The 26,296-nt window shown below is 41.1% G+C and overlaps 1 protein-coding gene across 14 annotated transcripts in view; it reads left to right on the top strand.

The window, feature by feature from the left end:
* Nucleotides 1-26,296, top strand: part of TRMT9B (tRNA methyltransferase 9B (putative)) — a 51,985-nt gene that overhangs the window by 8,006 nt on the left and 17,683 nt on the right. For 7 of the 14 annotated variants that reach the window (XM_088793394.1, XM_088793399.1, XM_088793391.1 and 4 more), the window contains 2 exons: nucleotides 763-1,321; nucleotides 22,094-22,305. The gene's annotated coding sequence lies outside the window, so the exon portion shown is untranslated. Of the gene's footprint in view, nucleotides 1-581; nucleotides 1,322-22,093; nucleotides 22,306-26,296 lie in introns of all 14 variants that reach the window. The other 7 variants (XM_019750537.3, XM_074329714.2, XM_074329707.2 and 4 more) reach the window with 4 other exon arrangements.

Genomic DNA, 26,296 nt, shown 5'->3' with positions numbered 1-26,296 from the left:
AAAGGACCCTATTAATGATTGCCCAGGTAAAGAAGCACAAATGGGGACTGCCCCAGCAAACCAGGACTTAGGGTCACCTAAGATTAAGGTGCTAGTCTTGTAGCATTATTGCATTAACTGCAATATTGAGTTTTTAAAAATTGTGGTAAGATATACATAACATAAAACTTACTATTTTAACCTCTTTAAATGTACAGTTCAGTGGCATTAAGTACATGGATGGCTGTGCAACCATCACCACCATCCATCTCCGGAACTTTTATCATCTTGCAAAGCTGAAACTGTACCTGTTAAATATTGTAATAACTACCCTTTTACCTCCCCCCCCCACCCCACCCCCAACGTTCCTGGCAACCACCATTCTATTTCTTGTTTCTATGCAGTTGATTACTCTAGGTACCTTATGTTAGTGGAATCAAACAGTATTTGTCCTTTTGTGACTGACTTACTTTCCTTAGTATAATGTCCTCAAGGTTCGTCCATGTTGTAGCATGTGTCAGTTTCCTTTCTTTTTAAGTCTGAATATTATTTCACTGTATGTACGAGTATATACCATATTTTGTTTATCCATTCATTCATAGATGGACACGAGCTGCTTCCTCCACCTTTGACAATTAGGAATAACGCTGCTATGAACATGGGTGTGCAAATATCTCTGTGAGCCCTTGCTTTCAATTCTTTTGGGTATATACCCACAATGTTTATTTTCAAATGAAGAAATTAAAAATGGAGAGAAAAAAGAACATATTTTTTCCTCTACAGGATTTTTCTGTTTGTGTGCCTACTTCCTCAGCACAATACTCTGTCATACTGGAGTCCAGCTATGCCTTTGCAGAATTCATCAGAAAAAACAGCTGCTGCAGATACTCAAAAGAAATTGCCAGCTGAAGAACAACACACCCAGGCTCTCAAATTCCGTCACCACACAAGAAAGGAAGCTAGTTTTTCTGTCAGTAAGTACCATGATGCATTAACCACAGATGTTTCTAAGTGAAAAGGGCTAGCATTTAGAATGTCACAATCAAAGTCAAGTGCATGGCTGAAGCAACACAAAGAACCAGCAGATCGACAGTACGAGACTGAACAACAGAATGCTCCCTGTGACCAAGAACATTTTTGTAACACAGGGGACCATGAGCTTCCTGGAAACAGGCAACGGAACCAATAACCATCTGTTGATTTGCAAACTGAGATGAAAAGAGACAGGCTACAACAGAATGTGGACATTCCAGATACAGAGGAAAATATTCTTCCTTTGGCTGTGGAAATAGATATCAGAATGTCAATGTTGAGAACAGTAGTGCATCTTACCTCAATTTAGGTAATCTCTTTATGGGAATAGAAGCATCAAAATATAACCCTTCCTCTGAAATTTTAAGTAATTTTATTTCCACTGGGGATTTATAGTCCTGGAAAGTAGTGTTGACATGTCTAGAACAAATAAGGAATTGCCACATTTACTGGATGGGCATTGCTCCCTCTCTTAAAGTGTCTATGGCAGGTGTCAACCCTCTGTAGAGTCAACAGAGGAAACTCACTTATTTATAACAGCAATCTGGAAGGAACTTGGTAAATGTTTGGTTATATTAGTAATGACCAAGTGTCAGAAAATACATCTGCAGAAGTTATCTGCTAATCAGAAATGGTAGCTTAGAATCAAACAGGTATTAAGGAGCTTTGAGAAAAAATGGGCTCAGAGTGAATATCGTATGGTTTCCCAGAATGAACAGTATCCATAGATCTGCTTTCATCAGACTGTGCCTGTATTGTTGAGGACTGGAAATTAATAGGCAGGTCCATATGAAAACCTGCACATGGATGTTTTAACAGCTTTATTCATAATTACAAAAAATTGGAAATAACCAAGATGTCCTTCAGTAGGTGAGTGGATAGCCCTGCCACGGTATCTCCATACAATGGAATATTATTCAGTGATGAAAATATCTATCAAGCCACAAAAAGACATGGAGGAACCTTATGCATATTGCTAAGTGAAAGAAACCAGTCTGCAAAGGTTAAATACTGTATGATTCCAATTATATGACATTCTGGAAAGATAAAACTATAGAGACAGTAAAAAGATCAGTGGTTGCCAGGGGGTTTTTTTGGGCAGGGAAGGGAAGAATGAGTAAGTAGAGCACAGGGAATTTTTAGGGCAGTGAAACTTCTGGGATACTGTAATTGTGATACATGACATGCATTTGGCAAAACCCATAGAGCTGTAATATACACAGAGTAAACCCTAATATAAACTATGGGCATTTGTTCATAATAATGTACCAGTATTGGTTCATCAGTTGTAACTAGTGTTCCACACTAATGCAAGATGTTAATTAAAAATTACTTTAAAAAAAAAAAAAAAAAAAAAAAAATATATATATATATATATATATATATATATATATATATATATATATATGCATACATATATATACATATAAATAAATAAACTAATAGGCCCTTCATCTGGTGCTAGATAGAAGATGCAGAAAACGTTCACTTCAGGAGTCCAGGTGATGCCATGTCAGGTGGTAGGGAACAGAGCTCCAGGTCAAAGACATTAATGAATGAGAGCAGTTCCAGTTGGAATGTCTAATCTGCTACCCTGCGCCTGAGGTGCAGATATTACCCCCAGCTCTCAGCAGGTGAGGAAGATGCACCCAACCAGGCTTCTGAGCAAAGGACATAGTTCCTTGCCACCCAGTTCCCTGTTGGCTTAGGACTTGGGTCAGGGCCCACAGAACCCACTGACAGACAGGCCTGAGACCAGAGAAAATGCAGACCTGAAGCTGCGAGGCCATCTGCCCTCAGGGCCCTGCAAGCTCCTACCATCCACTTTTCCTACTGCAGACGTTGATGGGATTCTCCATGCAGGAAGCTCTTGAGGCTTCGCATCCAGATGGTAGAAATGCAGACCTAGTTCTTGTTTTGCTATAGCAAAGAATGTTGTAGTTACTACATGACCATGGAAAAGCTACATAGATAACCATGCACACTCATATGTATGCAGTATGTATAGAAACCTGCAAGCAGAATGTTGAGCCAGATATTGTAAAAGATTTTTTTCCCAGCTCAAGTAGTTTATAGTTTTTTTTGTCTGATAATTTGTCTATTCTTCGTGTTAAAATTTGGGCCTTTGGAAATATATTGGCGGTATGTGCACATAAAAGCTTTTTGTTCTCATTAAGATGATATATTCTGGCCTAAAATTGATGCACACCACTTTAGAATGATAGTGAATCTTTAAAAAGTAGAAGCTACTAGAAATCCTACCACTTGACCAGCTAAAGTCAGGTCAACTTGACACTGTGGCTCTCTGTGCTAGAGGCAAGGTATGCCCTGTGAACTCAATTGTCAGGTTATAAACTTCTAACTACGTGGTTTGGTGTTTCGAATTATTCCCAGTATGCTGTGTATTATGATTCATCCATTCAAACAGGAAGTTGAAGAGTAATTGAATAATTAAAAAATGGAGGAAAAACTGTGTTATGACATGAAAATTTTTATTACAGGTAAATAGTAATCTAAAGCATTTATATAGGTTATTGAATACTTTGTAAAACAACTACTTTAGATAAAGCTGTGACTAAGTAACTCCTGTTTTCCTGGATTTGTTTATGTAAACCAGACTGCGTTGTGACGTGGCGGATCTTTGGGCTTGTCGAATTAGTACACGTGGATTCTCGTCGTCAGTCTTAAGAAACTAATTATAAAGTTTTCTTTTCTTTGCTGATTGGCTCTCAAGTGACACCAATGACATTAGTTTTCACCTACTATGACATAGAGCTTAAACCTCATTCCACACAGCTGATATTTTCCTTGGCCCTTTCTTCTCAGCATGATTATTCCCTGTCAGTCCTTGTACCCTGCAGCCATCTCCTTTGTGAATTTCTAAGCATCATAAATCCTTCACTTGAGCAGCACACCAACTGTTTGAGGCTTCTTGCTTACTGGATGGTCAATGACGTCAGAAATAATACATTCTGCTCCAGTTGCTAATGGTCAGTCCTAGAGGTGCCAGCAAAATGGCCATCCTGTGGAATTCAGTCATAGTTTTTCTCAAGGGTAATGTTGCTATAAAATCTAGTGATGGAAGCATGTGGCAGGAAAACCTGAGAGACTCGTGAGATAGAGTGGGGTCGCAGTGGGTTGCAGAGAGGAAAATGAAGGATGAGGAAGTAGGCAAGGCTTATGGACCCCTCTTGAAAAGGAAAGAAGAAAGAGGAGACTAAAGCTTGAAAGCCGAAGCAGGGTCTGGGAATGGCTTGTGTTTGTGTGTAGTTTTCCGTACCTATTTAAGGAGGAGGAACTCTGTATCTTTGCTGGCTGAGGAGCAGAGGCAATTGGGAGAAAGACGGAAGGTGGGAAGAGAGAGGATAGTCCTAGGAAAGATGAGAATAGAGGAGAGATGCTAGCCTTTGAAAGGACTCTGATAATTCTGAAACAAAACGGATGTACAAGCTTTGGGGATAGAAGGAGCGAAACAGAAGTAATTTACATTTTCTTCGTGAAGTAGGAGCAGACTTAGCCTGATAAGGCGCTGTTTGTCAATGTATTTGTCAATGTCTCAGGTTTTCTGGGGAAATTGAAGTTCCCAAAGTAACATAAACAGTTAAGCTTTGGGTTTGTATCTATTTGCCCATTTTTGACTCTAAGTTTTGTCATGCATGAGCTGTGCAACTTCTCATATTATACCAATTTAGGAGGCCATAAAACAAAGATCTGATGGTTGCAATAAAGTATTGGTTTTAGTAAGGAAAAGCTACTTTCAAACACTCAAGTCATTATTGTCATATTAATTATTTTGGTTATCTAAAAACTATTTTTCAGAAACACTGTATTGACCTTTTTTTAACATTCATGTTTCAACATCATTGGAAGTGTGGTGCATCTTACAGTTGATAGCATATCATTGACTTTCTTGGTAAAATAATTGTGCATGTTACAAAATAGTGTTTTAATCAGCATGGGCTGCCTTAGCAGGCTGGGTGGCTGAAACAATAGAAATTTATTTTCCTACAGTTCTGGAGGCTAGAAGTCCATGATCAAGGTGCCAGCCCATCTGGTTTCTGTTGAGAGCCCTTTCCTAGCTTGCAGATGGCTCTTTTGCTGTATCCTCACATGACCTTCCCCCTGTGTGCAGGTGGAGAGAGCTCTCTGGATGTTGATCCTGTTGGATCAGGGCCTCACACTTATGACCTCATTTAACCTTAATGATCTCCTTATAGGCCTCATGTCCAAATACAGCCACACTGGAGGCTGGGGCTTCAACACAGGAGTTTGGGGGAGAGACACAAACGTTCAGCTCAGGAAGATGGCATCCTAGATTCCATTAAGTATTGTATTCTTCACCATCTTAATCTTAACAAGCCATCCCCAAGACATATTTCCATCTTGCATGGAAGCTTCAGGTTCCATCTTTTGTCTTATTTATTTTTTAATTTAGAATCAGAACTCTTTTATTTAACTTTTTTTTTTAATAGGTCATGTTGAAACACTGTGAAGTTTAAAATGATGGTATTTATAGTTTTAAAGTAGAAATAGTAGACTGTGGATCCTTATAGGCTTACCTCTGAAGAAACAAACAGTCATAAAATGGAGTATGAAAACTGAAAAAAATTAAACTTTCCAAAACAGTCTGGTTTATTCTGAGCACAGACTTAATAAATCCTGCTGCTAGGAGAAGTACAATTTACTGCCACAAGAAAGATTAAAATGTCAAGCATATTCTTATCAAATGCAGCGCAAGCTGCCTGCAAATTAGACCGTACTTTCAGCTGGTGTAGTTCCTACTTCTGTGCAGCTTTCATAATTGTGGTGCTTAGAATTGAAAGCTCTGTGCACAATGTAAACATTTAAACCCCACCTCCACATTGGTATTCATAGCAGGTGTGGGTTGCTACAAACAATGGAGGGAACTACAGGATCCGAGCTGTTAGGAGTTCAGTGTCAATGAAACGGAAGTAGTCCTGACATGCACGCACAGCAAGGAGATGGCGCCGGGGAGCTGGTTAAAAGGCAAAAGGCTGACAAACAGAGGGCCAGTGCCCAACAACTTAACAGGAGATCGGGGGGCAGCAAGTCTTTTCAAGCATCCAGGTCACAACTCAGAACCAAGAAGGCCTGAGAGTGGGCAGTACAGATGGCGCCATACTGGTTTCTCCAAAGCTGAGCCCTCTGATGACCCAAAAGTCTTTTGTCCTTCATATTTTAGGTAGGATTCCAAAAGATTTAGTTGTCTGATTTCTTTTCAGCCCAAAGCCCATCAAAAGCAGCAAATTTGAAAGTAGAAGAGGGGACAGAGTGTGAAGTGACTGCCGACAGCAGGGCCGGGCCGAGAAACAGTAAAGAACTATGAGAAACCTAGTGTCGCTTAGTGTAGATGCGGCCACTCCATAAGCCTTGGGGAGCATTGCTGCTCTATGATACTTTGTCATAATTAGGTCCTATGTTATCAATAAAAATGTGCTATTTTTAGGCCATTTAGACAGAATGTGGCCTATATTAGATTTCCATAAAAGTAGTTAAAATAACTAACACCTTGGTACTGAAAGGATCATCCTCAGCTATTTCTAATGTTAAATTATGTGACACAGCTTTTTATTAAAATTGGTCTGAATTTTGAGTTCAGTACCTACTTACTTAGTGCAGGACTTCTTAGACTAGTACGCATGCGAATACCATCCACCCTCCCAATGTAAGTGTGGTGGGAGCTCAGAGCGCAGTCTGGCTTCCAGGGCAGGAGACCAGGGGACAGATCCCCTTGCAGGTTGGCTGAGCCTGTTTATTCAGGAGCTGGGCACAGTGGGGAGGTGCATGGTGGAGGCCCCATGTCCCCAGATCAGAGGAGCAAAAAACTAGAGATGACAGTGTTTTCATTATTGTGTTTACATTTTAGTGTCCCTTTCGATCTTCACATTATGAGATTATAATCCAAAGGCAATTTTACAATCAGGTAGCGTTCATCGTCAGTACCAATCCCAATGGTTAATACTCCAGAGGTATGGGAAGTAGAGGTGATACAATTCTAGGTAGAGTACACAGAAAATTGTACCGGGAAGCAGAAATGTTCTGTGTGTTTCATGTTCAAGCACTGCTTAACTCAAGGGTCCAGGGGAAATCATTTCTTGTATTTGTTTTCTCTCTGAAATGATCATCGAAACATACTTACAGTGCCCTGGACTCTTTGATCAGTTAAACTAAATACTAGCACAAGTAAAAAAAATCATGCAAGATTTTAGGAATAGGTGTGTCCCATAAAGGCACCAGAGAGTGGCAGAGCTAGAACTTGACCTCAGGACCTCAGGGCTTCAAAGTCGTATTGCTAACTCCTGCACCACCCTACCACTTCCACACACAGACTGAACCGCACGGACCACAGTGAAGTCAGGGAGTATGACAGTGATGGTTTGCTCACCCTGGAAGTATTTCCTGAGGTAGAATTGATATTAACATGACTTTTTCCTGTTAGCATTTGACCAACTCAGGCCTTCTCCGTTTAGATTATTTTTAACTTTTCTCCATTAATGCGCTATACCTAAGTGAATCGCTTTTAATTAAAGTGGTTCTTTAACATTGGTTTAACATTAGTGAAGGCAAAGCCTCCTGAGTTTTAAATTTTTCTCATTAAGTATGGAAACTGTCACTCCCATGGTAGAATTACAATCACTAATCCATTTAGAATGCCAGAGGAGTGTTAAATATGTCTTCAGAATATTGTCTTTATGCCGTATAGTGATTGTCAATATGAAAGTAGTAGCTAGGACTAAACTATTAACAAATTTTTAATTTGTTTTGAAACGTTGTTACAAGTTTGATTTTGCCATTGTCACTTCACAGCTGAAGGGCCTTGTAATACAGCGTCTAAAATAAGACACTGTTTTACAAATTTGTATTTTAAATGAGATGCTACCCACATCACAAAAGACATACATACTAAGGGAATATACAGGTCTACAGGAATGTGTAGCTTTGCTGGGATGCAGCCTGTTTGATGAGGATGAGCTTAGGAAAGGAAACAGGGTGGGCAAAGCTTCCTGACTTCCGTTCCTTTAGTCTAGAAAGCCACACGGGCTTTCTCTGTAGAATGGCGGTAAAAGAAGAAATTTCCTTTTATAAGCAAATATCGATCCTTTAGCAATTCCTGATTTATTTGTCATAAAGAGCTACCATAGCTTCTAGTAAATTACTAGAGTCTCTCCATGCTTTCTAATCAGAGGTTTGAATTTTTATGGAATGTGATCAGGTTAGTGATGTTTCGAGCTGCGAGCTGATGCCCAGGTCGAGTCCTTGTTCAGCTGCCCCCCTGAGAGGCCCCAGTCCTCAGGACGGTGAGAACAGGCAGCCCCAAGGTGAGCCCTGGTCCTCACAGGGCCCCAGAAGGGCATCGCCATCTCTCCCAGTAGGTATTTTCCAATTTGACAATGTTGGTTACTTACTAGGAGAGCTGAGGTGTGACGGATCTGCCGTGGGCCCTTTATTAAGCACACTGGCCTGGCCAGACCAGCATCAAGAGAGAAGCCACAGAGCCGCAGTGCTTAGAAGTGGTCACCGAGGCATGCTCCCACTTACATCCTGTGAAACCAAAGTCCTCCCCCTGCTGATGACACCCAGACTCTTCCTGGGCTCTCAGACGGTGCTGCCTACTTTTGTGCTCCCATAGGCTTGTAAGTCCACCTTCCTCTTTGTTGAGCTGTTTGTATATAAACACACACACAAATATATATATATATATATATATATATATATATATATATATATATATATATACACACACACACATATGTATACATACATATCTATATCTATCTATCTATCTATCTATCTATCTATCTATCTATCTATCTCTGTATATCTACATCTATTTCTATCTCTATAACTATGTATAGGATGCCAAAAAAATTATACACATTTTAAGAGAGGAAAAAACTGTATTAAAATTGTAGTAATATATGCTGATAACCAAAGATGAATACAAGTTATGTTGTGTATATATATTTTTGGCACCACCGGTATATATGTGTGTGTGTGTGTGTGTGTGTGTGTGTGTGTGTGTGTGTGTAAATATATACATAGAGAGAGAGAGAGAGATTGAAGTATATGAGATTCTGGGCTCCCTCATTGATACTGAACATCCCTTCCCTGTAATGCTTTCCTGGTGATAATGCCAATACTACTTGGTTTTCTTGCAAGTAAGAAAAGTGTATTTTCTTACATACATATACATACATATATATACATATACATATACATATACATATACATATATATATATATATATATATATATATATATATATATATATATATAGTCTTACATCACTAACCTGGCCACAGTACATGTATATAATATGTATATATTACATATACAAGTACATGTATACATACACACATACTACATTTTACTTCTGTGAACAAAATTGTATGAAAACAACCAGAAAAACAAAAACCAAATTTACTCTGTTGACTTTTGCAGACATCTGTTATTATTAAACAGAGCAGTCATTCTTTTACTGTCCTTGAACTTTTGGTTCTGAGATCTGTAAGCCCCCTGGTTCTCTTTATTTCTAAAGTAGCATTTGATTGACTTTTCTATTGTATTGTATTCTCCATCACACATAAGAGTAAAGAGAGAACGTTTATGACAAGTGCACTCCACTTCACCCTGTACCATCCTTCCAGTTCACTCTCATGGCCCCACCTTGGGTGCAGGTCTCCTTCCTGGTCTGCCTGTGCTCCGTTGTTAGCATCTCCCCCTGACCCTTTTGGGCTGTCTTACACCTTTAGATGTCAGTGAAAGAGAAGAGTTGGCTGCCCTGACCTGGTCTTTTTGAGCTTTGCAATGTGTTCCAATGTGTTAGACAGGTAGTGCAGCCGTCAATATTAATGCTGTGCCACAGATTAGGAGCTTAAGACTATCCAGCCAAGTTTAAAAAGTATTAGCTACAGAAAATTATAATTTCATTTGGAAATGGAAATAGGAATTGGCTCCAAAGCTTTCATTCAACTGCTTACTGTCAGTCACCTCACCCTTTTCCAGTCACTCAGTCGGAGTAGGAATGTGTTGGGGACTGTGATAAAAAGCAGTTCAAGGCTTGTCTAGGCTGTCAGTTTTTGGAAAGTTATGTTGTGCATTTGGGTTGTTAAAGCGCATTTCTCTATGAAAACCAGAGTCTTCAAAGAAGAAGGACACTTTCTTTATACTTAAGAGAAAGTAAGGTACCTACAGAAGCTAAAGTGACTTGCCTAAAGTTGTACTGCCAGGGACAGACGTGGATCTCGGTGTTTTTCTCCCAAGACAGTATTTTCAGATCACACCACAATGCTCTGAGTTCTACTTTTAAAGTTTTATTTGTGAAGTTTAATGTATTTTATCAGTTCACTTCACTACTTCACTTCTGACACTTCTGGTCACCAGATACGTGGGTGTTTGCAGCAAATAAGGCAATTCTGCAGCACGAGTTGGGTGTCCCACAATTTAAACTCAATTCTGACACCATCTGCCTGGAGCATCAGATCCCACAGGTTAAGGGCTCAGTCCCACAAGACTGCTCCCCCCCACCCCCCTTCAGTCACCAATTGCAAATCCAGGTTATATCACCTGTGCCTCTGACCAACCTGCTGACCTTCTGACCAGTCAATATGTTTCCCCCTCCTTGGGTTTGATTAATTTGCTAGAATAGCTCACAGAACTCAGGAAAACATTTTACTTATGAGATCACTGGTTTATTTTTAAAAGATGGAACTCAGGAACAGCCAGATGTAAGAGATGCTTAGGCAAGGTCGGGACCTCTCCCAGGTCCCAAACTTCTGTCCCCTTGGAGTTTGAGGTGTACCTGCCACCCTCCTAACAGGTGGGTGCGTTCTTGTCCATCAACATGGAAGCTCTCTGAACCCTGTCCTTTGGGTTTTTATGGAGGCATGATTGATTAAATCACTGGCCATTGGTTTTAAACTCAACCTCCAGCCCCTCCCCCTCTCTGGAGGTCTGGGGATGGGCCTGTCAGTCCAACTCTTTAATCACAAGGTTAGTTCCCCTGGCAACCAACCCCATCCTAAGGGGCTTTCCACGGGTCACCTCATGAACATTAACTCAGGTTTAGCAGAAAGGGGCTTGTTATTTATTAATAACAAGACACCTATTTCACTTTTATGCTCTGGAGCTATTTCAAGAACTGGGGAAAATACTAAATATTATGAAAGAAGATGCCCGTATGGCTTTTATATAGGAAATTACAAGGTTTTTAGGAGCTATGTGCCAAAAACAGTGGACAAACACCAAATATATATTTCTTATTATAAATCACAATATCACACTGAATGACTATCTCATGGATAACATGCCCTAATGTACAAGAAAAATATAGAGAAATCCCCACTGACAAAAATTATTAAATAGGAAAATGAGGGAAGAAAAGCAGAGAATGGATAGTGCTAATAATTTCAGAGAGTTTTGCAAAGTTCAGCTACTTATTTCCCCCCAGGTATGTTTACATGTAGTTATAACTTTTACATATTGTAAGCATTTTACATGACCAAAATTATTTTGTTTTGTGTCTTATGTTTAAATTAAATATTTTCTCTTCATTTATCTGATGAAGATGATTGGGCCCCTGCGATATGCCAGGCTGTGTTAAAAGTGCTGTGTGTACGAGTACACAGCAGTGAGCCAGAAACAGCTGATTTCATGGTGTTTACAAACTGGTTGGGAGACAGAGGCAATAAACAACTATAACTATAGCAGGATGTTGAAATGGAATTCTTTCTTGTTTTCATGTTTTTGCAAAGTAGTGCAAAAATATGGTAGTAATAGGCAGCATCTAGTCAGAAAATGGAAACCACACTAGTAATATTGGCAGATGGAATGAATAAGGAGTTGGCTAAACAGATATTAGAGGACTGAAAATGCAAAAAGGGATCAAATGAGGTAGGACAGCAGAAGCAGTTGCAGCCCTGTGCTGGGGGAACAAAAGCAGAGGAGTTGCTTATCAGAACCTAGAGGCTTGGAGGAGGGGCCCCCAGATCTGGGAGGCAGACCCCGGGAACTCAGAGGAAAGTATGGAGTGGGAACCCAGACCTCTGAGAAGGGGACGCTGGTCTGCTGGTGTGGATAGCTTGAGAGCTCAGATGAGGGGCCCTGAGGACTGGGGACTGTTGGGCCGGTGCGGGTATCTCGTAGGGGTGTGCAAAAGGGCTGGACCTGGGAGAGTGGAAAACCCTGGGACCGAACCAGCTGTTACTGGAAACAAAGGCTGCTGCTAGAGTGAAGGGCTGTTGCCAGGTAACTGGCAGGAACAGGCAGTGGCCAGAGTCTGGTCCCTTCTCCCTCCTCTAGGCTTCCAGGCTCCCTCCGGTGTGCCCTGTTTGCAGAGCCCTTGTCAAAGAGGAAATGTTGTTTGCACAGCCCTCACCCCCACAACACACAGCAACGTGGAGAAGGGAATGGAGGGACCATAACTTCACAACATGCAGTCCCAAAGATGTTAGGTGGCAGTTGCTCATGTTCTGAAACTACTTGCCAGAATACCCAACAGGACTTACAGAAGAGGGTGAAATCATGTTTTTTAAATTGTACTGAAATATACATAACAGAAAATTTACCATTTTAACAATTTTTCAGTATATAGTTGAGTGGCATTCAGTACATTCACATTGCTTGCAACCTGTCTCCAGAATTATTTTCATCTTCTTAAGCTGAAACTCCGTACATGTTAAACACTAGCTCCCCATTTGCCCCATCCTCTGGCAATCACCTTTGTACTCTCTGTCTCTATGAATTTGACTATGCCAGGAACCTCATGTAAGTGGATCATACAATATTTGTCCTTTTGTGTGTGGCTTAGTTCACACAGCATAATGTATTCAAGAGGAGATGTTTGCAGAGCCCTCACCCCCACAACACAAGGGTGGAGAAGGAAGGGGAGGGAGCATAACTTAACAACAGGCACACTCCCAAAAACATTAGGTGGCAGTTGCTCTCATGTTCTGAAACTCCTTGCTAAAATATCCAACAGGACTTGCAATAAAGGCTGAAATCTGTTAAAATCTGGTTTTGTGACTGTTAGACCCAACACCCATGTGGAAGGACTTGGACATTGGGGAGAGGATGTATTTAGAGAGGTTTTTAGGGGGTTCTGTGGATGCCCCCAACCTTTTCCCTGCTAACATGCAAGAGCATGTGCGTACATGTACACACACACACACACACACACACACACACACACGGCATCTTGGGAGAAGAGAGGGAGGTGTTTCTCCCATACTTAAATCAAGTGGCAGGGCTTCAAAGGGTCCACACAGAAAGCTTGATTTGTGCCACGTGCCGTGTAGAAGACACAGTAGTCTGGGGTCAGGCATGCACCTGAGAAATCTAGAGGTTGGTAGAAGCAGCCTGTGGCAGCAGAGTAGGTAGGAGGTATTGTGGGAAGTGCAGCTCACTGAGGATAGATCAGAGATAAGTGCTTTCTTTGGACCAGATGTGGCATTGGCCGATGCTGCATAGGATCTCATCTAGAGACACAAAGAGTTTGCGGGTAAATAATGCCGGAGGCCTAGAGCAGGATGACCAGCTGCGGAGAGACTATCATAAGCAGCCAGTGACAGTGGACTACCCATGTCAGGAAACTACAGGTGAGAGATCTGCAGGCTGATCTGCACAGAACTGATAAAGGCATTCCATGGGGGGCCATGAAAACGGTCCATGGAATAGAGAAACAGCCTTCAGTTCCCACCATGCCAGAGATCACTGACTCCAGCTAACAGTGAAAAAAGGACTTTTCTGGCTTCCTGACCTCTCCTTGCCAGCGGCCCCTCCAACCACTGCAGTACGGAAAGTGTGGGAAACAAGCTAGGGTTGGGTAGGGAGGGGAGCTCGAAGAGAAGAAACTACCACCCCCAACTTCCCACCTTCCGCTTCACCATGGCAACAGGCCCAACCTGAGGATGGGAAGTTTCAAATTGGAGTGAAACTTGGAGCTTTGGTTTTATACTGGACAGGGAATGTTAGTTTCGAAAGGAAGAGTGTTTGTGAATAAGGTGATTTAAGGAGCACATTTTGTTATCTGAAAGTTACTGAAAAATCGGGGGGTCTGCCCAAGTTTCATTCAAGGGCAGAGGAGGAAGGAGTGCCACAGAATAGGTTTCCAGGGTCACTGAGTCACCTACAAATCCTGCTTGTTTGACATGACAGTTTTGTAAGTCAACGCTTCCAGTGGTGGGAAGGCTGTGGGCAAAACGAAGCAGTGTTGGAATCTGCAGTGCTGCCGCTCTGCAGTCAAAGTAATGATTTCAGGTTCATGTACAGTGAGCAAAAGAATTTGCTGCTTTCTTGCATAAAAGAGGAGGGCATGAAACAGGACAACGGGGTAAAGCGTTTTATTTTTTTTCAAAGTTACTCCCTGCACTACTCTGTTTGCTGGATGCAGCATGTGGTCCTGGGATCCACAGATGTTTTATGATCAGCACGATGGGGGAAAGTTGGGGTGTCAAAGGAAAGCCAGCAAGTAGAGACAGCATTTTTGAAGAACTTTGCCATAAAAGAAAGCAGGGAAATTAGGACTTAAACTGGACAGTGATCTGTGGTCATGCTTGGGAGGGTTTTATTTATTTTAATTTTTTAAAGTTGAGATGTTGATTTTTTTATTTTTTTTTTATTTTTTTTTTTGCTAATGAGAAAGATCAATAGCATGGGGGAAACTGATGATTGAAAAGAGAGGGCAGAGGGTTGCAGCACAGAAGCTGTTGAGCTGTCAAAAGAGCATAGGATTCAGCTTTTCCTCCCACTTGACACTTACCTACCAGCACAATATTTGCCAGATATAGTGAGTGTCATTGTGGATGAAGAGATGAGTCAGGTGTGGTCATTGTTCTTAAAGAACTGAAGGTCAAGTTGGGGAGATAAACAAGCATGCAAGAACGCTTTTTCAGTTCTGTGATCCATTGTTCCTGAGCAACAGAAACTGACTCATGATCTGTGGGCTGACGAGGAATTTATTGAAAGGATATGGAGGGCATAGAAAGCCAGCAAACCAGATTCAGAAAATAAGTGTGTCCCATGGCAGCTCCAAAATGCCAAGACCCTGAGGTACTGTCAGTCTGAGCAGGACCCTCTGCCACCGACGAAGACTTCTGCTGCCACATTAGGCATCGCTGTCATGGTTCTCCTTCGGGTGTGAAATCCAATAGCCACTACATGGCAAGAAGCAGGCCATCTTGCCATAGCTTAGCTGATCTTTGGCCAAACCATGTATGGCATCTTGATTCTGGTAGGCCACCACTGAGCCCAGAATTTGACGTATCAGATGGACAAGCCCCTAGAACCCCCTCCATTTTGCTCAGGTTGGGGCAGTGAACCCAGACCCTCTGGTAAGTGCACCCATATTGATAAACCTGGTACAATCTAAAATTGTATTTTTCTGTCTTTGGCAAGCTCCTTCAGAATCTATACATGTGGATGTTTATCTCAGATCTCTTGTCTTCTAAATTCTGCTGTCTGTAATTCTTCTGGTGGTTAAGCCTTCCGGCTTTGACTTTGTAATTGTCTCGCCGGGCTGTGCAGAGAAGTGAGTCCGTACAGATCTGGGGACAGTGAGAGGTGGAGGGAATGTGTGGTGTGGAGTGGGCGGAACTCCGTCCCCTTTTCAAGAAACCCCCTCTGGTGGGGAAATTGTAGGGCCTACAAGGAAGTAATGATTGTCCTTATGAGGCAAGGGAGTAGGTGCTGTATCTGTACATTCTCAGTCCTGTTCTCCGCCCTCTTTTGGCAGGAATGGCCTGGCCAGGACACGGCTGCCATTGTCAGGGGCTGCAGTCACGGCTGGACACCATCAGTTCCCTTGCTTTTGAATGACTTGCTTTTGATTCAGAGTCCAGGATGACAGTTCCTGATGGACTGGATCTGTGTCACAGGACCAGGACGTCTGTCCTAGTTCCTAGGGCTGCTGGAACAAATTGCCATAACCATGGTGCCTTAAAACAACAGATACTTATTTTCTCACAGTCCTGGAGGCCGGATGTCCTAAATCAAGGTGTGAGCAGGGCCACGCTCCCATTAGAGGCTCTGTAGGAGGAGCCTTGCTTGCCACTCCAGGTTCCCTGGCTGGGGCGGCCTAGCTCCAATCTCTGCCCCTGTCTTCAGTGGCCTTCTCTTGGTCTTCGCTGCTTTGGTCTCATAAGCATCCTTGTTATTGGATTTAGGTCCCACCTGGATAATCCAGGGTGATCTCATCTCGAGATGCTTAGCTTAATTACATCTGCAAAAGGCTTCTTCCGAGTAATTTTACTTTCAAGAGATCTTGGAACAGATCCTCCTCTTATGACCCTGAGAAGGAACCAATCTTGCTGACCCTTTGATCGTGGACTTCTGGCCTCCAGCACTGTGAGAAAATAGGTTTTTGTTGTTTAAACCCCCATCCTGTGCTTCCTTGTCATGGTAGCCTGAGCAAACTAATACAGCATCCAACCAGGGGCCAGAAGGCAGGGAAGCTCCCTGCTTCAGTGTCTGTGGTGAGGCAAGGCCCTGCATTTCACCCTTACTTCACACTCTGGGGTCATCTGTAGTGAAAAGTACAGCTGGATGTGAGACAGCCAGAATACACCAGACGATGGCCACCGTAGTGCTAGCACTGACGTGTAACTATATAATCCAGGGAGGCACGAGGGAGCACAGGTGGTAATTCCTCGCTGGGGGACAGAAAAGCGTTCACAGAGAACATGACCCAAGCTGAACCTTCAAAGATAATTGTGTCTGTCAGGTGGTCTGGAGGAGAATCCAGGCCGAGGGAATAGATGAGCAAAAGCATGAAGATGCCAAATGTCTAATGAATTCAGAAACTCTCAAGTCATGAAGGTAAAGCAGTAGCACATTAGATGAGCATGTGCCTGCAGGCAAATCAGCGAAGTTACAAGGTGACTCCATTTTCCTTTCTCACAGCAAGAGTTTCTCAATGAACGAAGCAATCATTGATTTACATTCTGGTGCAAAGTCCTTATCTCCTTATAAGAATCAGTTGGCTGGCTGGCTCCTTTGAGTAGCACTGGTAGGGTGTGGGGTGGAGGGGTGGGCCATCATAAGGGACAGTGCTGGAGGGTGGCTGGGGTCAGCTCATGGAGGGTTTGATATGACATGCTAAGGCATTTGGACTTTCTCTTTAGTCTGAAGGGGGGGGCGAGACATCACCATGCTGGTGCTATAGAGGATAAATTTCAGGGCACAGAGCTGTTACGGCAAGGGGACTGGTGGTTTGGGAAACCATTGTATTAATCTGGTCCCCCAAACTCAGTTCTTTATTCCAGTGTTGGTTTGTGACAATGTTTTCATCAATTTGTAGTGGAATGAGAAAATTAAAGGTTTCATCAGTTTTTCATAAAGCTAAATTTTATTCAATTTTAAAGGACTTCTTTAGTTCAATATTATGACCTCCCAACTTTTGTGGGGGTAAATTGTCTATTCATCTATGCAATAATTGTGACAATAAATAATAGGGTGTGTGTGTGTGTGTGTGTGTGTGTGTGTGTGTGTCCTAGCCTTCAAGTGAAAAATCAGCGGGTCCCTCTGGTTCTCCAAATGTCCCTTTGAGATTTTTTGGATCAGAGAAATCCACAAGAGTGGGCACTCCTGGACTGCTCGGTGAGGTCCTAACGTCAGGCTGAGGCAGTGGGGAAAGCGATGAGGAGACACGTAAGAGGAATGAGTGAGACAGAGGTGGAATCTGCAGGATAAGCTCTCTGACACTCCAGACTTTACTATCCTTTGTGTACACATTGACTCTCTTTCAGAACCTCAAATATACAGTCACATTTGTTTTTCAGTAATAACCCCCTGAGTGACCCTTATGGGTCAATTGTATTATAAACAATATTTTATGAAATACACTAATACATAATTCATCCTTACATTTCTCCCCTTAACTCCATTCTTAGAAAATCATGCCAGGATTGATAGTTTTATAGTTGAGTACAACGGTCTTCGTCTCAAAGCTGCTTCTTGAACAATCACTTGACAGTGAAATGACTGTGGTCAACATTTCACTGACACTTCCTTTCCTGAGAGGCAGGAGGACAGGGAATGTGCTGTGTTGCTTCTCCTCTGATGCTGCCTTTCGTAATACCAGCACAGTCTTCTCCAGCGGCTGTGCGAGGATCCTATTACCTTTGTCTTAACACAGACTGCGAGCTGGTTTGGTCAAATTGACACCAACAGTAAATGCCTGGGGAAAGCTGGGTATTATATTTTCATTTTTCTTAAACCTCATATTTGATTTCCTTGTTCTTTCCTAGGCTTCTCTAATCTACAAAATCAAAATGAATCGTAATTGAGTTACAATGAATATGCCCAAGGCCCTCCCTTGCCTGTGGAGGATCCACCTTTGAGAACAGATACCATCATCAACCTTGTGATAAACTAGTTCTCATTTTTTACTGTCGTGTCCTCCTGTAACCCCCCCGTCCCTGCCATGCATGTGTGCACACACGGCCCCCACCCAGATGGAATCACTTTCGTTTCTTTTATCTAGATATTAGAGATAATATTTTACTCTTAAATGAAGTCAATTTAGACATGTACTCTTTGGAATTTTTCAAGAAAAACTAAAGTATTTGGGGAGAATATTTGATCCCTTTTCCCTAAGATAAACACCCCTCATTTTTTCCCGTCATATTTCTTTCCACATATATTTACTCTGGGGTCACCTGTTGGTCCCTGCTGGGACTCCAGAGAGGGTCATATTCTGCCAGCACTACATATTTTGTTTTGAAGCCCTGAGTTTTCTACTCATAGGATTTCAGAAATGCCAGGTGTTCCTTTTCCTACCATTTCTCCTGTTACCTCTCTGGTGTATCATTAAGGAGTTCTGTACAGCATAGGGAGCGTTCATTAGAACAGGGCCCTCTTTTCACTCACCTCACTATTTAGAGGGAGTATACTCAGAGTCAAAGTGGCACTCCAAACTATAAAAGCTAATATTGCTTGCTCTCTCTACTTTTCTACCAATAAATCATATGCTCGCTACCTGTTCTTGTCATGCAGCTATTATTGTGCATTACTCTGTATTAGCCTGTAGCTCTGGAGCTTTTGTTCTTTTCATAGCTACCAAAGCAACTATTGCCTGGTAGGTGCTCAGTCCGTATTGCTTGAGTTAAATTTAATTATGGTCCGGCTCTAATAGCAGCACATGACTAACCTCTCTTCTAATACTAATGTACGAGGGTTAAATATTAGAGATCCTTGACGTTTTAACCTCATTCTTTTTCTTACTCTGCACAGTCCCTTTTGATTTAATCTGCTCCTGTGGCCCTAAATGCCAAGTCCTAGGATAATGATGATTTTTAAATGATCTCTGGTCCAGCTTGCTCTCCTGGCTTCCTATCCATCTTACGTTATTGTCCTTCAGATACCATAGAAACAATATATTCAAGCCTGAACCCTCCCTCTGACGTAGCCCTCTGATGGTGAACCATAGCACCATCTAAAGTGCCATTTAAAAAATTCTGCTATTCCTTTCTTCACACATTTATACAATAGACATTTATTGAGCACTGTGCAAATTACAATACCAAGCAAAGACTCAGTGGTCATAATATACATTGTCCCTGTCTGGAAAATGCTCCAATCAGTTACAGAACCTACGGAACATACGCGTATACAAACAGCCCATGCCATTATAAAAAATATGGGTTACTAATCACTATTTCAAAGTCAGTTACCAACACTTTGTCCTTCTTGTATCCTGTTTCCTGCAGATGCATAAATTTTGAGTAACCTTCTTTGATATAGTCACATGCATTCCAAAGGAACGGTTTACCCTAGTTTACATATAATCATTGCCAATGCTTCCTTTTGTTGTCTTTCATTCTAGCAGTTTATTTTGGAATGGTGGTGGTACATCTGACTATATCAGCCGTATTATTGTCACTGCTTCCCCTTCATGTGCTCTTTGTCGCAACTCTTCATTAGTCATTCATTCCTATTAATTTGATCCTTTCTCCTTAATATCTCCTGTGTTTGTCCCTAATATCTTGCTTTCTCTATCTTCATTGTGAAACTGGCCAGGTAATACTAGTCTACACCCAGATCACGTTTTGTCATTTCTGTGGTTGAAATAATTCAGTGGTTCCCCATTGTGTTCCAGATAAAACCCAAACTTCTTAGAATGCCAAAGTAGACCCTGTGTGGTCTTAACTCCTGCCTGCTCTTCCAAGACTCTTAGAGCACCACTGTCTTCCCTTTCTCCTTCCCTCCCTTCCAACGGTATAGTTAAGAGGGTGAATTCTGGACTCTAACTTTCTGGGTTTAAATCCTGGCTCTGCTACTTACTAGCTATGTAACCTTGGAAAGTCACTTATGTTCTCTGTGCCTTAGTTTTCTTATCTGTGAAATGGGAGATACAGTAGTTCTTATTTCATATAGTAATTCAGTAGACTTAATGAGTTAATATATGTTAAATGCATATAATGGCCTGGGTGGTAGTAAATAATGTGTGTGTACCATGTTTCCTTCAAAATAAGACTTAGCTGGACAATGAGCTCTAATGCATCTTTTGGAGCAAAAATTAATATAAGACCTCGTATTATATTATGTTATGTTATGTTATGCTATGTTATATTATATTATATTATACCCAGTCTTATATTATACTAAAATAAGACCGGGTCTTATATTAATTTTTGTTCCAAAAGATGCATTAGAGCTGATTGTCTGGCTAGGTCTTATTTTCGGGGAAACACATTATGTCTTGCTATTGTTGTTGTTGTTGTCAGTTTACTTCATCAAAGGGATTGTAATCAGACTCATTTCTTCTTTTTTGCACATGCTATTTGCTGTGCCTAGAATCACCCACTCCCGCTTTCCCTGACTTACCCCTACTGTCTTCTGAGCTCCAGCTTGGATATCAGCCTCTCAGAGGATCAAATTCATTGAGGCACTAATACCTGGAGGAAAGGTGCATATCAGCCAAGTGGAATGCATAGGTCAGGCCATGGAAGGGGGATTGCAAATGGAGAGCCTTTAGGTTTCAGACAAACACGGGGAGCTCAGCAAGCAAACATATCTTCCTGATTAAGGCAGGCTCTAAAGTGCGTGACAAAAAGTGAGCTCCTTCAACTAATAGCTCCTTCAAGACCCTTCTTAAATATTCTTCCTTAAAAGTCAACCTTTGTTGTGCAGATCATATACCTGCATATGACTGAGAGATGACTGGCTATGTACAGTCCAAAAGGTCAGAGAGAAGCTTTCCAAAGCACACCCAGATCAGTGATTCTTAAATAGAGACCCAGATTGGAGTGGGATGGGGAGCAGGGACAAGGTGGGGGAAGCTTCATGCACCCCCTCCCCAACATCCTGAGAATCACTGTATGTAATAAGAGGTACAGTTTATGGCAGTGAGGTGTACACACAAAGGCTATGAAGACTAAAGGAAATGGTGGAACACTGATCAAAGTAAGGTCCATCTGCCTCAGCTACAGGTGAGGAATCAGGCCCGAGGTATTACAGGATGGGCTTTCCACACCACACCAGGCATCTCTTCAGACCTCATTTTTTACCCCCAAGACCTCTGCATTACAAAGTACTTTTTGGCATACAAAGTCCATTGTGTTAGTAACTCAGAGCCTTTTGATGGGTTTGCATGACAGACCTGCTCTATTATGAAAACCAAAAAAATAACTGTGAACAGTGAAGAATAACTAGCAGTACTTGTCAGAGTGACATGGAAGTAGCTGATAATATGAACAAATATTGAGCAGTTAAATTGTACTGAAATGCTTTAGTACAATTCAGTAATAGTGTCTTAAATAGCACATTTAATTAAGCTATTGATTTCAGAGTTGACTTTGTCAATGCTTGTAATTTTTTCAGGAACAAGATGAAATCATTCAATTTAATTTTGGGAGAAAGTACTGTATATTTTAGAGAAAGCTTAGGAATTAGTTCAGAAACTGCTCTTATAGTTCAGGCGTACTCCACATAATAACTGTTCTTTCTAATCCCTTCTTCTCTGGGTAATTTGTGCATAGGTCGAGAGGTCAACCTGGGCTGTAGCCAGTTCAGTATTTATAATTATGTAAAATGACATTTAGTATTTGTGTTTTTTCCCTAACAGGGCCTGAATTCCCTTCAAAGATTCTACAAAGTGGTTCATCCTGTGAAGGACCTCACTATTTGATTTCCCTCTTACTGCTATTCAGATACATTATGCACTGGAGAAAGGCATGAGTGACAACTGTTACTCTCTGAGGGTGACAGCTGAGGGTGGAAACTGCCATGATTCACAAAGACAAGAAGTAATTTTCCTGTAATCACAAGATGACTCAGGTTAGTAGCTTTCAACTATTACTGCAGTTTAAATAATATGAGGTTTTAGGCACTGTCCATGTTCAATAAACTTAATTAGTCCCAATTTGTATCATTTTAAATTTATGACAATATGATATAAAGTAAGTTGGAGTTTATTTTTGCACTAGGTGAAAAAAAGATGCTGAAAATAGCTGTACAGGGTAAGTTAAAATTATAAGAATATACAGTAGTTCATGTTTTCTAGAGGGCAAAATGCTTTCCTAGGACTTAAAAGCATTATAAAATGATTGTTTTTATCATACAAAAGTTTGCAGGATAATTTGTACTTGAAAGTAATATGTAGATGTTAAGTTTGAAGAATCACATATTAAAACCAAAAAAAAACAAACAAAAAAACATGTATTTTATAATTAAGTTTTGAACTGTCCTGACTAACTTGTATTTTTACTCTAGAATTATAAAATAAGTCTTTAAAATTCAAAGCAGAGTTTTATGCTCTCTTTTTAAATACTGTGTCTTCTATGGCATTTATAATAGGGGAGCAATTTACAATATTTATATTTGTTTTTAGTTAAAAAGTGTGACTCTTGCCTGCCTAGGGTGTGTCTCTAATACATGGCTCTGGTGGGGCAGGGAATCATGAAATACAGAGCACAACTGGGAAAGCCCTACTTTCCTCTGAGTGCCTATCGGCCCCCAGCAGGATATTTGAGATTTATGACTGAAGACTTGAGGATCATTTTGTCTGGAGTAAACTACTGTTGTTCTGCAGAGAGAGCTAAGGAAACAGCTCATTGATTCACTGGGTCTGCAGTTAATTATTGAGAGACTGCTCTGTGCTCAGCACTGTCCGAAGCCCTATGATATATGTACACGAAGGGCTGGCAATTCAGTTCGCAAACATCCTAGAAAAAGTGCTACATCCCTCATTGCTGAATGTCACTATGGTCACCTTCCAAGTACTCCCCGTGGGAAGCTATGGACCAACGCCAGCGCCTAGTCCACCCTCAAAACAGTTTTGGAACTCTTTCTGGAATGGCCATCAGAGCTGTCATCGCATTACCCTTGATGTCCTGAATGTCATCAAAATGTCTTCCTTTCAATATTTCCTTTATCTTCGGGTAAAGAAAGAAGTCATTGGGGGCCAGATCAGGTGAGTAGGGAGGGTGTTGCAATACAGTTATTTGTTTACTGGCCAAAAACTCCCTCACAGACAGTGCCCTGTGAGCTGGTGCATTGTCGTGATGCAGGAGCCATGAATTATTGGCGAAAAGTTCAGGTCGTCTAACTTTTTCATGCAGCCTTTTCAGCATTTCCAAATAGTAAACTTGGTTAATTGTTTCTCCAGTTGGTATAAATTCATAATGAATAATCCCTCTGATATCAAAAAAAGGTTAGCAACATTGTTGCAACAAGTTCACGAACTTAATTGCCAGACGTCGCATAAGGTCAAACTTCAGTTCCTCCCCTCCAGGTGTTTCTAATCTAGTTGGGGACATACTCATATACAGAGTTGAGAGTTTAAGATGGTATCAGGGGAAATGCCCTAAGAGTGATAGAGATGATAAATCTGCAGTATACAGAAATCCTGGGAGAGATTTTTTTTTCTATAGCTATCTATAAAGAATAGAGAGGCCTGAATATAGAGGTAATCATGTGCAGAAACTCAGGATTGGCTGTAATAGAAATTCCCATCACAAACAAAAGAGAAGTCTGTTCTGTGATAGGGCTGTGAGCTTAGCACCCATTACCTCAGTCTCTGTGCTGATTTCCTCGGTGGAGTGGTTACTATAGGCACTGCTGAGAACATGCAGCTATGGTGACTCTTCCCTCGGGACAAGGAGCCCTACAGGGCACAAAAATGAGGCCTTTCAGAGTTTCCTCGATCTCTGGAGATCAAGTGCAGTGTCTCATCTTCTTGATGAACCACTGGGAAAATCTTTTCTCCGGAAGCCTTTTCAGCTCCTCTGAATATTTTTTGCTATTTATACATGTGTGTGGTATGTATGTAGCTTTACAATGATCATTAAAAAATGCTTTCAATGTATTGTGTTCACATCAAATATCAAATTTGCATTTGAAATGGTGGTTGTTGGATATAGGTCTCGGTGTGCACTCACCTAGCCCTGTTTCTTTGTCCAGAAATACGGCATTAAGAAAGGTTGAAAGGGGGGAGGGATGGCTTATGGAATGGCAAGGAAACTTTGTGGGTGATGGATGTGTTCACTGTCTTAATTGCCTTTGTTTCCCAGGTGCATACATTTATCAAAACTTATCAAATTGCATACTTTAACTATATACAGTGTGTTATTTGTCAATTATACCTAAATAAAACTATTAAAAATAAAATTAAAAACTTCTGTTCGATTGGCTGGGGTTTCATTTTTCATTTATTCATTAAAAAGATGGGTAGACCGATTATATATATATATAAGCCTAGTGCTAGATGCTATGAGCTAAACAAAGAAGTATCTGAAATGTTTCTTCATACATAAACCACTATAATACTTTGTAGAACATGAAACATTTCAAGTCCTGTGGAATTTAGGAATTAAGAAGTTTACATTTATTTAAGAAGATTGGAGAAGACCACAGCAAAAGACTATTGGCTCACAATATTAAATTAAGTTTAAAAATATGGGACACAGAACTGTATTCAGTTTCTGCCCAATTTTGTTATAGCTATAACAAAATACTTGATTGTAAGAAAGAGGAAAATGTTCATATTTATAAAGAATAAAATAGGACAAACCCACGTAGTAATAAATTATCAGATTCTCATAAAATATGTTTGATAGCTTTTACTTTTTCATTATGTAGGTATTCAGCATTTCCTATGATGAGCTTTTTATTCTGTTTCTTTGGTTTAAAATATCCATGCTGTCTGTCCATCAAGAGCAGTCACTCAGGGACCTAGGCTGATGCTTTCGTGATTTCAGAGGAACTTGGTGAGCCACACGCTGGCTCATAAAGCTTCTGCCCAGAAGTAACGCACATCTTTTCTGATTACTTTTAATGGCCAAAGAAAGTCACATGGCTGTGCCTGAATCAAGTTGGGTGGAGAAGTGTTATCCTCATCACATACCCAGAACAGGAAAAGCAAGCATCTGTGAATTCTTAATGCCAACCCTGTTGCTAGAAGCAGGAATTACTGATGTGTTTCTCTCTGTTCCTCTCTCCACCCCGTGACTTCTCCTGTGAGTTTCCTACCACTTTCTCTTCCATTTTCCAAGGCATAAAGGCTAGACACAAAACAAAACACTTGATTGTAAGAAATACTGCTGAATGAGAGGACTTTTATGGTGGCAAGCTCAGAAGCCCAAGAAGCTTAAGTGAAAGGTGGAATTTATTGATTCTGAGTTGGGAAGGATAAGGAGTGGCTGACAGGACTGTAAGAACCAGACTTAGGGACTGGAGCTGGACACTTTGCTGCCATGGTTCTTTTCCCCTCCCCATTTCTCTCATCTCTGTTTGCTTTGCTGACTTCATGTTCTTCTACCTAAAGACAAGTATTTTCCATGTGGAGGAAAGATGGCTGTTGGTTGCCTGACCTATATATCTTTCCAACTCTGTGATGCCAGAGGCAAGGCCAACATTTCTTTAGTTCTATAGTGAGATATTTTGCAGAAGGAATCTGATCGGCTCACCATATATCACCTGTCCATCATTGAAATGATGATTGTGTCCATGGATATGGGATACCATGAATGGCCAGGCCTGGTCACATGCCCGTCCAGGGAGGGCAAGATTATCAGAAGGGGGATAGTAAAGGTGGTTGGCCAAATAAAGACAATAGGTACTCTAGTCTACTTAGAGTTAGATACACCTAGAATGATCTTTTAAAATTATAAATCCAATCATGTTGCCTCCATCAACTCACCTACCAACTTAAAATCACTTTCTATTATACTTAAACTCCAAATGAGTTCTTCAAATTTTCAGTGCATTACTTTGTCTTATCTTTCAAATTATTTTTCTTTCAAATTATTTTCCCTTTCTCATGACTCAC

Source organism: Rhinolophus sinicus, chromosome 16 (genome assembly GCF_057876585.1).
Source record: "Rhinolophus sinicus isolate RSI-liver-muscle chromosome 16, RSI-T2T, whole genome shotgun sequence".
NCBI classification, from domain to species: domain Eukaryota; kingdom Metazoa; phylum Chordata; class Mammalia; order Chiroptera; family Rhinolophidae; genus Rhinolophus; species Rhinolophus sinicus.
Note: the sequence above shows the minus strand (reverse complement) of the source record. Positions and strands in the feature narration are given on the sequence as shown.